The sequence below is a fragment of the Protopterus annectens genome, chromosome 3.part1 (assembly GCF_019279795.1).
Source record: "Protopterus annectens isolate FY-2018-M chromosome 3.part1, PAN1.0, whole genome shotgun sequence".
Lineage (NCBI taxonomy): Eukaryota > Metazoa > Chordata > Ceratodontiformes > Protopteridae > Protopterus > Protopterus annectens.
Window position 1 is genome coordinate 1,609,317,181 of NC_056732.1, and position 15,032 is coordinate 1,609,332,212.

Here is a 15,032-nt window from a genome sequence, read left to right on the forward strand (position 1 = left end):
GCATCTGTGATGTCAGGGAGGTTACATTCAGTTGGGATAGGCGTTTGCTCCTTTGGGGGGGAGGGGGGGAAGTTTGTGCTGAATCTGTCTGCCAGGATGTTGGCTATGTCTGTAGGTTCGGTATATTTTGTACCATTATGCAACAATTCAGAGCATATCTGGGAGTTTCCTCCCATGTTTCTGACATAACTAAAGAAGGCCTTGTGATTATCTTTAGTATCTAGGGCAATTTTTCTTTCGAAACTGGCCTTTGATGATTTTATGAGGGATCAAAGTTTCTTGCTAATACTGATCAGAGATGCCTTCCATTTTTGGGATTTTGCTCTGTCATGCAGTAGCTTCCTCCTTCTGTTGTATAGCTTATTTATGGCCAGGGTCCACCAGACCGGTATACTGTTTTTGGAGGAGTGAGTCTTGGTTTTATTTGGGATAGCACGATCCATTCTTTCCTGCAGGTGCTCATAGAATGCATTTGTAAAGGATTCTGTGGATTGGGCTGTATTATCCTCTGGCCGAGGGGCTTTGAAGGATTCCACCTCAGTCTTGAGAAGTGCAAAGTTGGCTTTGGAGAAATTCTTTACAGTGATTTCCTTGGCTGGGGGTGGGGATGGGATATGGATGTCCAGGGAAATTTGTTTATGGTCTGATCTTACCAATTAGGGGTTTACCTCTGGTGTGGAACATAGAGTCCCCATGTTGGTGATGACAAGGTCCAATATGTTGTTCCCTCTTGTGGGAGTGGTGACCAGTTGTTCCATTGCGTTAGAGTTTATAAATTCAAGGAACCATTGGGCGAGGGTGTTTGGGCTTGATTAGTTTTCTCAGTCAATGTTTGGGTAGTTGAAGTCACCCAATAACATAGTGTTTGGAGAGACCTTCATATTCTCCAGTGTTCTCAGGAATGCCAAGTGGGGTTCCTGTAACAGGGAGGGTGTTCTGTAGCAGGCTACAAACTGAAAGGTAGTTTTGCCCACTGTTAGTTGCACATGGATGGTTTCCAATGCTTTGTGCAGTGCCACTAACCTGGAGGTGTAGGTATCTTTGATGAATATAGATACTCCCCCTCCTTTTGTGCTTCGGTCCGAGTTTTGGGGCCGAAACGCATGGTATGAGTTATAATCTGATAGTGCTGGGGTGCTCTCAGGAGTCTTGAACCAGATTTCTGTTACTGCACAGACATTGATTTCCTCCATACTGAGGAGAGTCTCGAGTGCGTGCATCTTGAGGTTTAGACTTCTGGCATTGAGTAGCATTACCTTTAGTTTTTTTATCTTTGTGTTGTCTATGGAGATGGGTTTGTCTTTTGAGCCTTGCCTAAAAGAGGCACTATGGGGGTGGCAAGAGCCTTGGCCAGTATACGAAAGCCTAAGGGTGACAGGTGCAAGTTGTCCCTAGCGAAGCAACGTGGCTTGTCGAGCATGTCATCCCAGGCTGATAGACACTGGATCCCCTTTGAATGACACCAATACTTTAGCCAATTGTTGAAACTGATCATTTTGTCTTTATACTGTGGCATCATTCTTGTTGAGGGCAAGATGCTACTCAAGGTCAGGGACATACCAGCCTGGGCTACATGGTCAGAGAGCTCCTCTATGTCTCTTTTCATGTAGTCCAGGGAGGTACATCTCAGGTCATTCACACCAGCATGGACAATGATGGAGTCATACTTGTACTTGCTTTGGAGTGACCTGAGTGCTTGTGTTATGTGGCGGATCCTGGCACCCGACAGGCAGCTTACAGTGACTTTCAGTCTGGTGAGTGGGACGTCAGTGTGCCGGACAATAGAGTCTCCTATAACAAGTGTATTTGGTGTGTTGTTTGGCCTTATGGGCTGTGACTGTGAGGCACACTGATTTTGTGAGATATGTGATTTGTGGGTATTGTTGAGGGGTGGCTGTTGCTTGGATATCTACTTAGGAGGTCTTTGCTGTTTAGGCAGATTTTTATTTAGAGCCTCCGACTATGTTTTTGTGTGTTTATGTGTTGGGTATGCAGATGCAATAGGTCTGTGTGAGACTGGATTTGTGGTGTGGGTGGTTTGTAACAATTTTTGGTTATTGTCATTGCTATTCTTATATTAAGAATAGTATTTATTACATGGGTTTTAAGTAGGCCAGCTATAGTGTAAGTTACAAATCAAAGTACTGGAGAAGGGGTAATGTTAGTACCAGGAGGCACACATTTTTTGGATTTTATCTAAAGACATTTCTACCTGTTATGCATTTATATATTTTTAAGAATCTGGATTTTTTTTTGTATTTTTGACAAGGTCCCAATCTTATTACAACTTCATGAATTTTTTGAAGTTAGGAAGTAAATGGATTTTTGGAAGGCTTTCTGATCTGTCTCTCTCTCCATAGGTCATCTTTTGTTTGCTTAAAGCCATTTGGTGACTGTGGTATAGCAGGGTTCTTGACTGTAAACATGTTGTATTATTATAATTACAGTGGAGGTGGTATAAATTGCTGTAGGGTGCAATCTCTTGAGGAAGTAGTTTCTACAACATATCAAATGGCAAAGAGAAGAATGCCAGGGCTTTGAATTAAAAAATGATAATTATTCTGTTGGAACAATTATTAAAGGCAGACTGTTTAAAATTTGCAGCTATGGCCATGTTGGGGAGTGTTCTGTTTGTAAAAATTTACTGTGACTTTGGAGTTCATTACATTATTTTTGGTTTACTGTTTAGGACTACACACTCAAGTGAGTTAGCCTTTTCTGTGTTTATTTACTGTATTATTGTATTGTTTAGCCTGTTTAAAAAAAAAAAAAAGTACTATCTTGTTTGCTCGTTTCCTACCTTTCCTAGCCAGTATAGTCCAGATCCCAGGCTTTGCTTGTCTCAGGAATTTATTTTCTGTGTTTAGAGCTATACAGACCTTGCTGTGGTAGAGGGAAGTTCTACTGTTTACCAGTGGGAGTGGTGAGCATTGTACTGCCTATCTAACACTAGATGAATTGTTTCCAGCTCTGAAATTGTAGCCTTTTTGGGCTTATTTCTATCCCTTTCAACTTTGTGGCTTAAAACTGCATGTGTTTGCGCATATTTCCCATTGTGCAGCACCGTGGGGCTACAGTTAAACTATTCCAGGTGCCAGAAAGTCTGCTCTTCAAATTTTCCCTTAGAACTAGCTGGTTTCTGAGTAGTAGCACTAAAATCCGAACCCATGTGACTAGCACTTGCTCTAGAACCTGCTGGAAAGCACTAGGAAGCCTGAAACTGATACAAGCACTCAACTCTCCTTGTCAATAAGGAGAAATTAATCGTAGGCACTAAGCCTATAATTGCAAAGTCCCTTGCAAAGGTAAGGGAAAACAGCTCTTGTACTTTACAAAAAAAACACCTAAACAGGCATGTCCAAGGGTCAGCTTCCGGTGATTTCTCCTGTCCACCTGGTGAATCTGGGTATACTGGGGCAATACGGCAACTGCCTCATGTACACAGAGAACCCTCTCCTCCTACCACCCAATACTACAACCTGCGAGAGATACACTTACATAGGCAAACTGGAAACCAAGCTCTCTCCAGCCAAGATTGTGCTAGACAGTCAAGAGGAGAAGGTTAACACCTGCACTACACCTCAAGCAACACATAGCCCTTCAAAACCCACATCATCAACACCCACACATAGCAACACTAAACCCACATAAGTGGAGACCCTTAACATTAACCTGCCCAAGCAACAAGGACTTCCGAAGCTGAAACACAAACAAACTCCAGTCACAATCAAAGTGACACATAGCTCACAACACCAGTGTGCCACCCAACAACAGGTCCTAAGGCAAGACAATGTACCCAACACTTTAGTCATAGGTGACTCTATAGTCAGGCACACTGATGCCCCACTCACCAGGCTGAACAAGGAGAAAGTTACAGTCAGCTGCCTGTCATATGCCAGGATCTGCCACATAACACATGCACTCAAGTCACTCCACAACAAGTACAAATATGACTCTGTCATTGCTCATGTTGGAGTGAATGACTTGAGACGTACCTCCCTGGACTACATGAAAAGTGACATGTAAGAGCTCTCGGATCATGTGGCCCAGGCAGGTATGACCCTAGCCCTGAGTAGCATCCTGCCTTAGCCCAGAATGATACCACAATATAAGGACAAAATGATTGACTTCAACAATTGGCTAAGATTCTGGTGACATTCAAAGGGGATCCAGTATCTGTCTGCCTGGGAAGACCTGATCGACAAACCACGATGCTTTGCCAGAGATGGTCTACACCTGTCACCCCAGGGTTTCAGGTTACTGGCTAAAGCTCTTGCCACCCCTAAAGTGCCTTTTTTAGGCAAGGTTCAAAGGACAAAACAACCACTGTAACAGATACAAGCATGTAAAATCTGAAGGTAATGCTACTCAATGCTAGAAGTCTAAACCTCAGAATGCACTGTCTCGAGGCCTTGCTAAAAATGAAGAACATTGACATCTGTGCAGTAACTGAGACCTGGGTCAAGGCTTCAGAGAGCACCCCTGCAATACTAGGCTACAACTCTTACCACACTTTTCGGCCACCAAACCAAGACCAAAACACTAAAGGTTGCGGAGTGTCCATATCCACCAAGGATATTCACACCTCCAGGCTAGTTGCCCAACACAATGCATCTGAAATTCTCCAGGTGCAATTAACACTAGGTAAGACTGCAATTCAAATTGTAGCTTGCTACAGATCCCCCACCATGTGCCAAGATTCTCACTACACCTTTCTAAACATACTGGAAAATATTAAGATACAACCAAACACCCTAATACTGGGTGATTTCAACTACCCTGCCATTAACTGGGAAAACTACTCGGGTACCAACACTTTTTCCCAACTTTTCTTGAAATTCATAAATTCCAATGCCCTGGATCATCTAATCCATTGTCCCACCAGGGGCTCCAATATCCTAGACCTGGTCATTACCAGCATGGGAGATAGATGCTCCACACCAGTGGTGACCCCCTCATTGGTCAGGTCTGACCATAAGCAAATCACCCTTGACATCCACATCCCACCCACAACCCCAGTAAGGAAACCTCCATAAAAAACTTCTTCAAAGCCAACTTCATGCTACTCAAGTCAGAAGTGACAAACTTCATGACACCTATGCAGACGGGATCTGAAAGTCTGACTGCTGAATCCTACACTAAGGCACTGTATGAGCACATCCACTCGTGCATGAATCATGCCATCCCAAATAGAACCAAGATGCTCACCTCCAAAAAAAGGAAGCCAATCTGGTGGTCCCCTGCCATAAACAAACTATACAACAGAAGGAAGAAACTGTTGCAGAAAAGAGGAAAATCCCAGGATGCACTCCCTTACCAGCCTCCGTAAGAAGCTGAGATCCCTCATAAAATCCTCAAAAGCTAGTTACGAAAATAAAATTGCCAAAGATTCCAAAGACAACCACAAGGCATTCTATAATTATGTCAAGAATCTAAATGGCAATGCTCAGATCTGCTCTGAGCTACAACAGAATGGCCTTAAAAATACTGATTCCAAGGACATTGCCAATATCCTGGCAGATCGATTTAGTGCCAACTTCACCCTCCCTCTCTCCCCCTAAAGGGCCCATCTCAATACCAAAAGATTGCCAAATTCTGGTAAGCACAGCCACACAGGTAGTAACCGCACTCTCCAAAGCTAAGAATACAGCATCCATGGGATCAGATGACATCCTGGGCTGTGTACTACATGAACTACAAAATGAACTGGCACCTCACCTAAGTGTCATGTTTAATCATAGCCTCACCTCATGCTTTGTGCCCACTGAGTGGCACACAGCTATAGTTATCCCACTCTACAAGGGGGGATCCACCTTGGATCCCGGGAACTACCGTCCCATCAATCTGATGAGCCTGATCTGCAAGGGCATGGAACACATTATCATGGAACTTATAAACAAAGATATTGGCAATCTTCAAACACTGGACCCCACCCAGTTTGGGTTTGTGAAGGGCTGATCTTGTCTCCTGACCCTGATTGACTTCTTCGAATCAGTATACAGAGCTGTGGACGAGGGTAAGGTGGTCCACATAGCCTATATGGACCTCGCCAAGACCTTTCATACCATCCCCCACTCTGGAATCATAGATAAACTTACTAAGCTGGGCATAAATCCCTATGCCACTCAATGGGTTGCCAACTGGCTTACTGACAGAACTCAGACTGTAAAAGTAGCCGACTCCAAATCCAGCTCCAGACAAGTGACAAGTGGAGTACCTCAGGGTTGAGTCCTGGGACTGCTATTGTTTGGCATCTACTTCTCTGAAGTACAGGCCAACACTAAGGGACTCTGGCTAACAAAGTTCGCAGATGACTGCAAACTGGGAGCCATTACTGAATCCCCAAATGATGTGGATATTCTACAAGAAGTCCTTACAGAAACAGATGCTTGGTGCCAGAGCAATGGGCTCAAGTTTAATGCTAAGAAATATATAGTTATCCCCTTTGGGAAAAACCATGTACCCATGAATTACCACATAGGTGGTAGTACACTAAACACCGAAAGTGTGATGAGAGACTTAGGGACACAGGTGGACAGTGGTCTTACCTTCAATAACCACATCGCCACAACAGCCAGGAAATCCTTCTATGTGGCACACCTCATCACTTAGGGCTTTTCATCCAGGAAAAAGGAGATCATTATTCCACTGTACTCATCCCTCATTAGACCCATTATAGAGTATAACCCCCCATTTGGTATGTACCTCACAAGACATCTGCAACATCTGGAAAGGCCGCAGAAATACCTCACTAAAAGAATCACAGGCCTAAAGTAGACGCCATATGCTGACTGTCTAAAAAAACTCCAGCTATACTCTCTGGCATATCATCTACTCAGAGGTGATCTCTGCTTAACATACAAGGCCATGTCAAACCCTGAGCTGTTGGACATGCTCCAGTTAAAGAAATTGGTAATACTGTATAAAAACGAATTACAAAGAAACAGCAACTTAGCACACCAAAGGTTAAATGTAGTAAAGCTTTCGGGAATACACCCTTCATCAGTACATATTAAACAATTAATTTACAGAACTTTAAATAGAGGAATCAGTTCATCACATGATGTAGCCAGCCTACTTACTTAAAAAGATATAGTACAACAATAAATTATAAATTTCAATACATCAAACACTTCTAAAAAACATATGTTAGTTTAAATTACAGTACACTCATACCTAAATTTAAAACCTTTGTCAAAAATAATACCATCCTATTAAATTGTTGACATTGTTTATTATAAAAGAATCTTTTCAGAGCCTTTCTCTTTGTTTTTTTAATAAAACTAGTTTAAGGCTAACAGCATTATTTAAGCCTGGTTTCACATCTTCTTGTAACCTAATTATCCACTCATATTCTTTTAATTCCAACATATTGTTCATATCTCCCTTTCTCACTCCCATTTCTATATGTGACATAACTCTAAAACTAAACTTATGATTTTCACCCTCTTCTATAATATGTTTACTTAAGGCATTTGTCAATAACTTCCTTCTTATTTCTGACTTATGTTCTATAATTCTATCTTTTAACTTCCGTGTAGTTTTTCCTACATAGAATGATGTACAGTTATTACAGGTATTATAGCACTTAATTGTACCTATTCTTTTTTGCTTCAATTTATTAATCTGTTTAAAATCTTTATAACAGAGCTTCTGTTTAAGTGTTTCAGAGTTCCTATATGCATATAGGGGTCTATCTCCCACTATTGATTTATTTATTGTGCTATAATTGCACATGCTGTGAAGACTTATTTGAAGGTGATCATAGATTTATGCACCCCATTAATAAAGAGGTTTATAATATTAATGTTTTAACCTATTGTAATATATTGTAATATAAAGCAAGTGGTTTATTTAGCCACCTGAAATAACTGTACATCATTCTATGTAGGAAAAACTATGTAGGAAAAATCTTGATGAGTGGATGGGAAATAGGAAATACACCCCGGGGATCACTTCTGTGTCTGCTCGACAGGGGCACAGGAAATTAACTTTCTTGGGTTGGCGTAAGCCAGGGAACTTTGTTGGCTAGGCTTACTTAGGCCCTTGGGCTGATAGCCTAGCACCTGCCTATGAACCTATGAACCTTTGTTCAAGCAGATTTATTAAGAGGCATCAACTTAAAACCTGCCATATGTAATCATGTCTGCTCAAAAGAATGGAGAAATAGCCAACTAAATCCACTGAACTAAAGATAACCTACCAAATCTACCAAGGAAAACACATCTAAAATTACCCACATGGATGACTTCACCCCACCATACTTAAGTGTACTGACTTCATTGTCAAACTGCAATGGGAAACAGCGAAACACCTTGCAAGGGTAAAACATTCATTGTACAGACTGTTATGTTGCCGGCACTGCATTTAATGGGAAATGCAGTCAATGAAAATTAAATTAGGAAAACGGGATCATGGAATAACTGGTCAAACACTGATGTGTTGACTACATGTAGGATAATTTGTCTCTCAGTTGGCTTAGACCATTAAGGAGATTAACCAGAAACTGCTCCTGGGCTAATTCTGGAAAAGGTCTATGGAGATGAGTGCTCTACCTCAGAAAACAAATAAAATAATAAATAAAAGGCCTTCCCCACTGAACCAGCATTTCTCTATCAAGCTTTATATTATTTGTCTGTCATTTTTTCTGCAAGTTACTTTATGCTTGTTTGTTTTGTAGATCTGACTCTCCAGAGGTGAATGGCATTTGTTGTCACATCCCAATTTTCTCCAAGCTGTTAGGCATGCATTTTATAAATGTTATCATTTACCCTTTTCTTTGCTTCTGCTTCTGAACTGTCTCAGATGTTTATGCCTTCTCCTCTGTTTTGCTTTATTGATATTCCATCACATTGTCTTGTCAGTTTTTTTCAGACTTTTCAGTGAACCATCAAAATGCACATGTATGCTGATATTATTGCATTATCCTATACCCATCACTTATACTCTAGGCCACATTTAACCACTCCACCACTGTTATCTATGTCATTCTATAATTTACATGCAACCCAGTTCATTTATATATTCTTTCATCATATGCACAGCTTGTAATATTTACGGAGGTAGAATGCCATTGCAGGGTGACCTGCGCTATCCTTCCTGTTCACTGCATATGCAATTATTTGAATTTATGCTCCATTTAAGTAGCCTCTAGCAAGGATGGCAGTCTAGACTTTGCCTGTAATATTTTGTTCATCCAACTCATTTGAATGTTTTTTTTTGTATGCCTATTCTGGTTTGCTATTCTGTAGCAAACTCGGCTGTCTAGCAATCAGATATGATACAGCTTTCAGCTGACTGCAATGTTTGTATGTCCTTACCTCTTGAACTTTTCTCAAACTCCTGACCTCTTTTTTTTTTTATTTGGAAACATTATTTATTTATTTATTTACATAGCCACCTTAAGTATTCTATTTATTTTGTTGTTGTACATGTGTTTTGTATGTCATTTATGTATGTAATTATTCATTTGTTTACCAGGTAAATGGATTGGTCCAAGGACCTTTTTCAGTCATGACCCCAACTTGAAGGCATATAAACAAAAACATTAATCTTGATAAAAGTAAGTTAACTTGTACTGCATTTATATTAGTATACAGTGTTAACGCACTACACTGTAATCAGTAACTGAATGAGATACCTTAAAGTAATTAAAGTACATTCTAGAAATACAGGACAGAATTCAAACTAACTGTATAAGATGGCAACATCTGACAGTCAATAACCAGCAGAGGTTATTAATTGGCTAGACTGCTTTTAAGTTTGCAAGTAAAGCACTCAGTAAAATATAGTTCATTACCAAGTGTATGTACAAGACTATATTAAAAGGAGTCTATGCCAAAATATATAAGCTAAAATTACAAGTACATATCAATGTATATAATATATGATATATAACATGTATGGTACAGAGTATACTACAGACTAAATATACATGTATAACCATAAACATTTACAAATGTTTTAATATGGTAGAACCAGCACACTTTTACCCTTAGGATAGACTCCTTTATCTCTGTGATGAAAAGTTCTGTAGTATTGCAAATAATATTGTCTATGAAGTTTCATCAACTATCAGTACTACAATTAATTTGTTGCTTTCAAATGACAATACCACAATTTCTGTGGCAAAGTGCACAAACATAAAGACTGTTAAAAGATAAGGACGGCTTGGCCTACATATCTAGTACATGGCAGTTCTTTATTTACCAACATCCTGCAGTCTCCTACATCCCACTGAGATGATTTTTGTTAATTTCAAGTATTACTGAATTTTACCACTATGGTTCTCCTCCCACACCCTCCTCAGGAAGACTACTTTTTCATTAACAACTCTTATTTTGTAAAAATACTTTCTTATGTCACCCTGACTCTGGGTATTCTCTGTGGCGTTCCTCAATGCATTCTCACACTGACTGCCCTCCTTAAGGCTCTCTACTAGACCCCTGTCTAGATCTCCTTCTATCATCATCATCATTACCATTATCATCATCAACCCCCTTCCTATCCATGATAATTTAAATGTCTTAATCAACTGTAAAGCACTGAGAGCCACGGTGGTGCAGCAGTTAGTGTTGTCGCCTCACAGCAAGAGGTTCTCCCATTCGATTCTTGGCTGGAGCGTCTTCTGTGTGGAGTCTGCATGTCCTCCCCATGGTCAAGTGACATTTAAAGACATGCAGGTAGGTGAGTGCGTGAATGGGTGTGCCTTCTTTGAAGGTTGGGTGTTGGGCTGGAAACTTGGCACCGTAAAAAAATCCACTGCCAATCATTAGTGGACTGGAGTTCCGCTGTGGTGACCCCTAACCAGGAAAAGCTGAAAGACATTAGTTTTAATCAGCTGTAAAACACTGCTATGTCATTTTGCAATGTACATTATTTTACACCTCTTCGCATTTATTTAAAACTGATATAATTTTCAGTACCCATCCCTTATAATAAAACAAACCAACAAACACAGCAGATACAGCTATCAAGATAAATAACACATTTCTTATCAGAAACAAATAAGTCCACTTTTGAACCAGAAATGTTTTTTCATTGGATAAGATTAGAATCTAAATTCTCACCTTTTAAAAAGATAATTTACCAATGTAAGTAAATCAGTCACAAAAGAAATGGTGTCACAGGGTACACATCTCATGGCATGCACTCCAACCTGTCAAGTCCTGCATCACCTTAGCCAGCTATTTTAGTTTAGTCAGATAAAGTAAAAACTCCTGGGATTTTAGGAGCATACAAGAAAACAGCTTCATTTATGTGCACTCATGTGTCCATTAAAAAAAAATTCAAGGCTCCCCAAACCTCAAGAACACAGCTACTTATGCAGAATTATTTACAGAAACCCTATACAAACATTTAAATGGCTGCACTGGGGCTCTTTACCTATCTGAGGTAAGTCCAGATCTAATACCAAAAACAAACTCACTGGTAGAATCCTTACTTTAACAGGATATACAACAAAAGAAAAAAAGTCATTGGCCAAAATCAGAAACAGCAACTCTCATAGGGACAAGAGCTCTCTAATTCAACTAAACAAGAAACTAAGAGGTCTAATAAAGTTCAACACAACCAATTTTGAGATCAAGATAAACACCCAGGCTAAGGACAATCACAAGGTCTTCTTCAGCTATGTCAGGCCCTAGGGCTAATCCCTGAGGAAGTCTGCTTGAGACTGGCCCTTGCTTGAAAATGTATAAACCTATGAACTTATGAATCCTTGTTATCAAACAACTTCAAGCATGGTTAAATCCTGCATTACTCAAAGCTAAACCCGAACTATTGGTAAAATATACAGTTTCTGAGGGTTAGAGTATCTGCTCAATGTTCTGAAAAGAACTATGGACCAATTCTGAACAGAAATACCGTTTTAATTTTTGTCAGCTCCTCTTTAAAGTTGCAGATTGACATTTGTTTTCAGTTTGTTCGGCCATTCAGCCATTCAACCATCCATCCAACTAAACATCTTTCCATCTGTGCTTCCATCAATTCATATAACCATCCATTTTTTAAATCATTTTTGACACTCCCCATGAGGAGTTTTGAACCCCTTTCTCACCATTCTGACCTTGTCTTTGCCCCACCAGCTGACCATAGTGAAACTGCCAGTTGGGACAAGGGTTAAGGTGATGAGATCCATCATCCTCTAGCCATTTTGATGGTATTAGTTATGTTCTGCCACCTGTCCCACCCCCACCAATGCCTGATATACAAAGACATCAATACAGGCAAAATTGATGTACAGGCTGTTGATATGGGCCCAGTATTACAGCAGATTTGGAACTGCAAATCTCCATCTTTGGCTACAGTCCTTGTTGTTATTCCATTCTCCCCATAGATATTACAGCCAACAAAACACATGTTTAGTAACAAGTGCATGTGTCCCAGGTGTTCAAATATCACTATCTCGCAGTTAGGTTCTCAGGTGTTTTGTAGCTCACATGGCTAGCCTATCAGACCCGTTTACATGTTTGGTGCAGTGCGACAGGTTTGGGGAGATAGTGGAGCTGCCATTCCTTGTCCAAACATAATAGCCAGGTTTCAAAAAAGTTAGTATGGCAGCCACAGGAAGGGAGTGGGAAGGGGTGGGAATGAAGTTTAGGGTTTTAGGCAGCAATCAGGAAGATTTAGGATTGGAGAAGCTTTATGTTTAGGAAGTGGGAGGGAGATTTCAGTTAGCAGGGCAATCAGATATTTTAGGGATTAAGAAGAGAAGCTTAGGTTTAGCAAACAGGAGGAGAGTTCTTGGGTTAGGGAGTGATTGTAGACTTTAGGTTTAGGGAGCAAGAAGGGATGCTTTGATTGAAGGAGTGGAAGGGGACTTTGGAATTTGGGAGCAGGAGTGGATGTTTAGGGTTAGGGAACAATTCGATAGTTTAAGTTTAAGGAGATGGGAGTAGAGTTTTAAGTTTAGAGAGGAAACAGTGATTTTAGGAATAGAGATGAGGAATAGTATGGGTTAGGTTTAGGAGCCAGGTAGGAGTTTTAGTGCTAGGATTAAGGTTCTGGTAGAGCTATGTAGTTCAGTAGGGTCAGCTGGTGGCAGAGCTAGGTAATTCACTATGTTTAGACTAATGACAGTTAAGGCACTTGCCAATTAGAGCAAGTGGCAGTGAATGAGTGTGTTACAAGCTACTAGTGTGCGAGTACTTAATAGACTCAAATGGCATTTATTTCTATTCCCTTAACCAACATGTCAGAGACCAGGTCCAACAGGTGAAGATGGGTTTTATGGGTTGCATGCAGGCCTCTATCATGTAGATGTCTCCTCTATCCATTTTTCAAGCCAGTTTCCTGTCCACTGCAACAGTCTCTAGCTCATTCTATGTGATTTCCCTGCATTCTCAGACAAGCTGAATAATATAATCACTACATCATATCCTAGTTTTGCTGTGCGGTGTCTTCTCAGTGGGTCATGCCTGTTATTTCTTCTGAGGTCGCCCATGAGAATCCTCACTAGATGCCCAAACTGCCTCAACTGACTCCCCTTTACCTGTAGGAGCAGTGACTCAACCTACAAATCCTCCCAGATTTCTACCCTCCTCTCTGGATTACACAGAGTGACCTGCATCCTGCAAAGAAACCTCATTTTTGTCATTTGAAACCATGATAGCCTCCTTACATTTACTACACAGAGCTCATGACTATAGATGTGAATAGGGACATAGACTGACCGATAAATTGATAGTTTCATCCTATGACTCAGCACTTGTTTTATCATCACAGTCTAGTACCACTCCGGCAGTGCTGTTGCCATTGCATCAGTCTGTTGGGTAGTCTCCCAATGCCCTTTACCTTCTCATGAACTCCAAGTCTATTAAACTTATCAGTTTGATGTAGCTGTGCCCCACTCACCTGCTGATAGCAAGCCACCATTTTCCTGGACAGAACCATGACCGCTGATTTAGAGATGTTGATTTTTATCCTAGTCAATCCAAACTCAGCAGCAAACCAATCTGACACACATTGGAGATCACAGTCAATTGAAGCTAATTAGAAAGCATAATGTGCAAACAGTAAATGATTCACCAGTAAACACCATCCTTGCCATGGCTCAAGGAGTAGCTCCCAGTATCCCTATTTCATGTAAAGTTCTCGGTTTAGATAAACCATCACATTTTAGATCAATATGTCTGGGATCTCCTCCTACTTGAGAGTCAGCATAATGGTAAAGGCCTTTACCTCACACATAGACCAGCTTGTGGATGGTGAATCCACCAGGAGCACAAGACTCCAGAAAACATAGCTCCAATGACCAAGGATTCTCTCTTTCTTCTAAAATCATGTTAGAGCCCATTCCCCACATACACAAACTCTTACATATGGATAAGACACCACCAAATATATTACAGTTCCTGATTATCTAAACTTAATTTTATAATTTGCCATCAAATCTTTTTTTTTATTTTTATCCACACATAACAATCAAGCCTTCATCATTTCACCTTTATGACTCACTCATTGTCTTGTCGGGTGACAGTCTATCAGAACTTTCATATTCATAATACATGATGGTGAGAGTCAACCACAAAGAGTGATGCTGTCATCGTGTGTGTGTGTGTGTGTGTGTGTGTGTGTGTGTGTGTGTGTGTGTGTGTGTGTGTGTGTGTATGTGTGTGTATGTGTGTGTGTGTGTATGTATGTGTCTGAGTGTCTGTGTGTTTACGCGTGTTTTTGTTTATGTACCTAGGGCTCCATGCCATGGCAGTGACTTCTGCTTTTTGTTTGCTATATTACATGCATGTTTGCAGTCACATACCCGGTCTCTGATTTAATGAAATGTAACTGTCTCTAAGCAGCTGATTATTGCTTTCTCAGTGGAAAAAGCACTACCTCTTGCCTTGAGGACGGTGAGCTGAAACTTGATACTCATTTTTTCTCCTCCCTCACTGCTGGAACCTCAAGCAACCAGGCTTCTGGACCTTGCTGTCAAAGCTTTGATGCATTTAGATTAAATATAAGTATATTAAAATATCCATGTCTACACAATTAAAATTAGGAGTCCCAGATTAATTCTAAGCACATTTACTCTC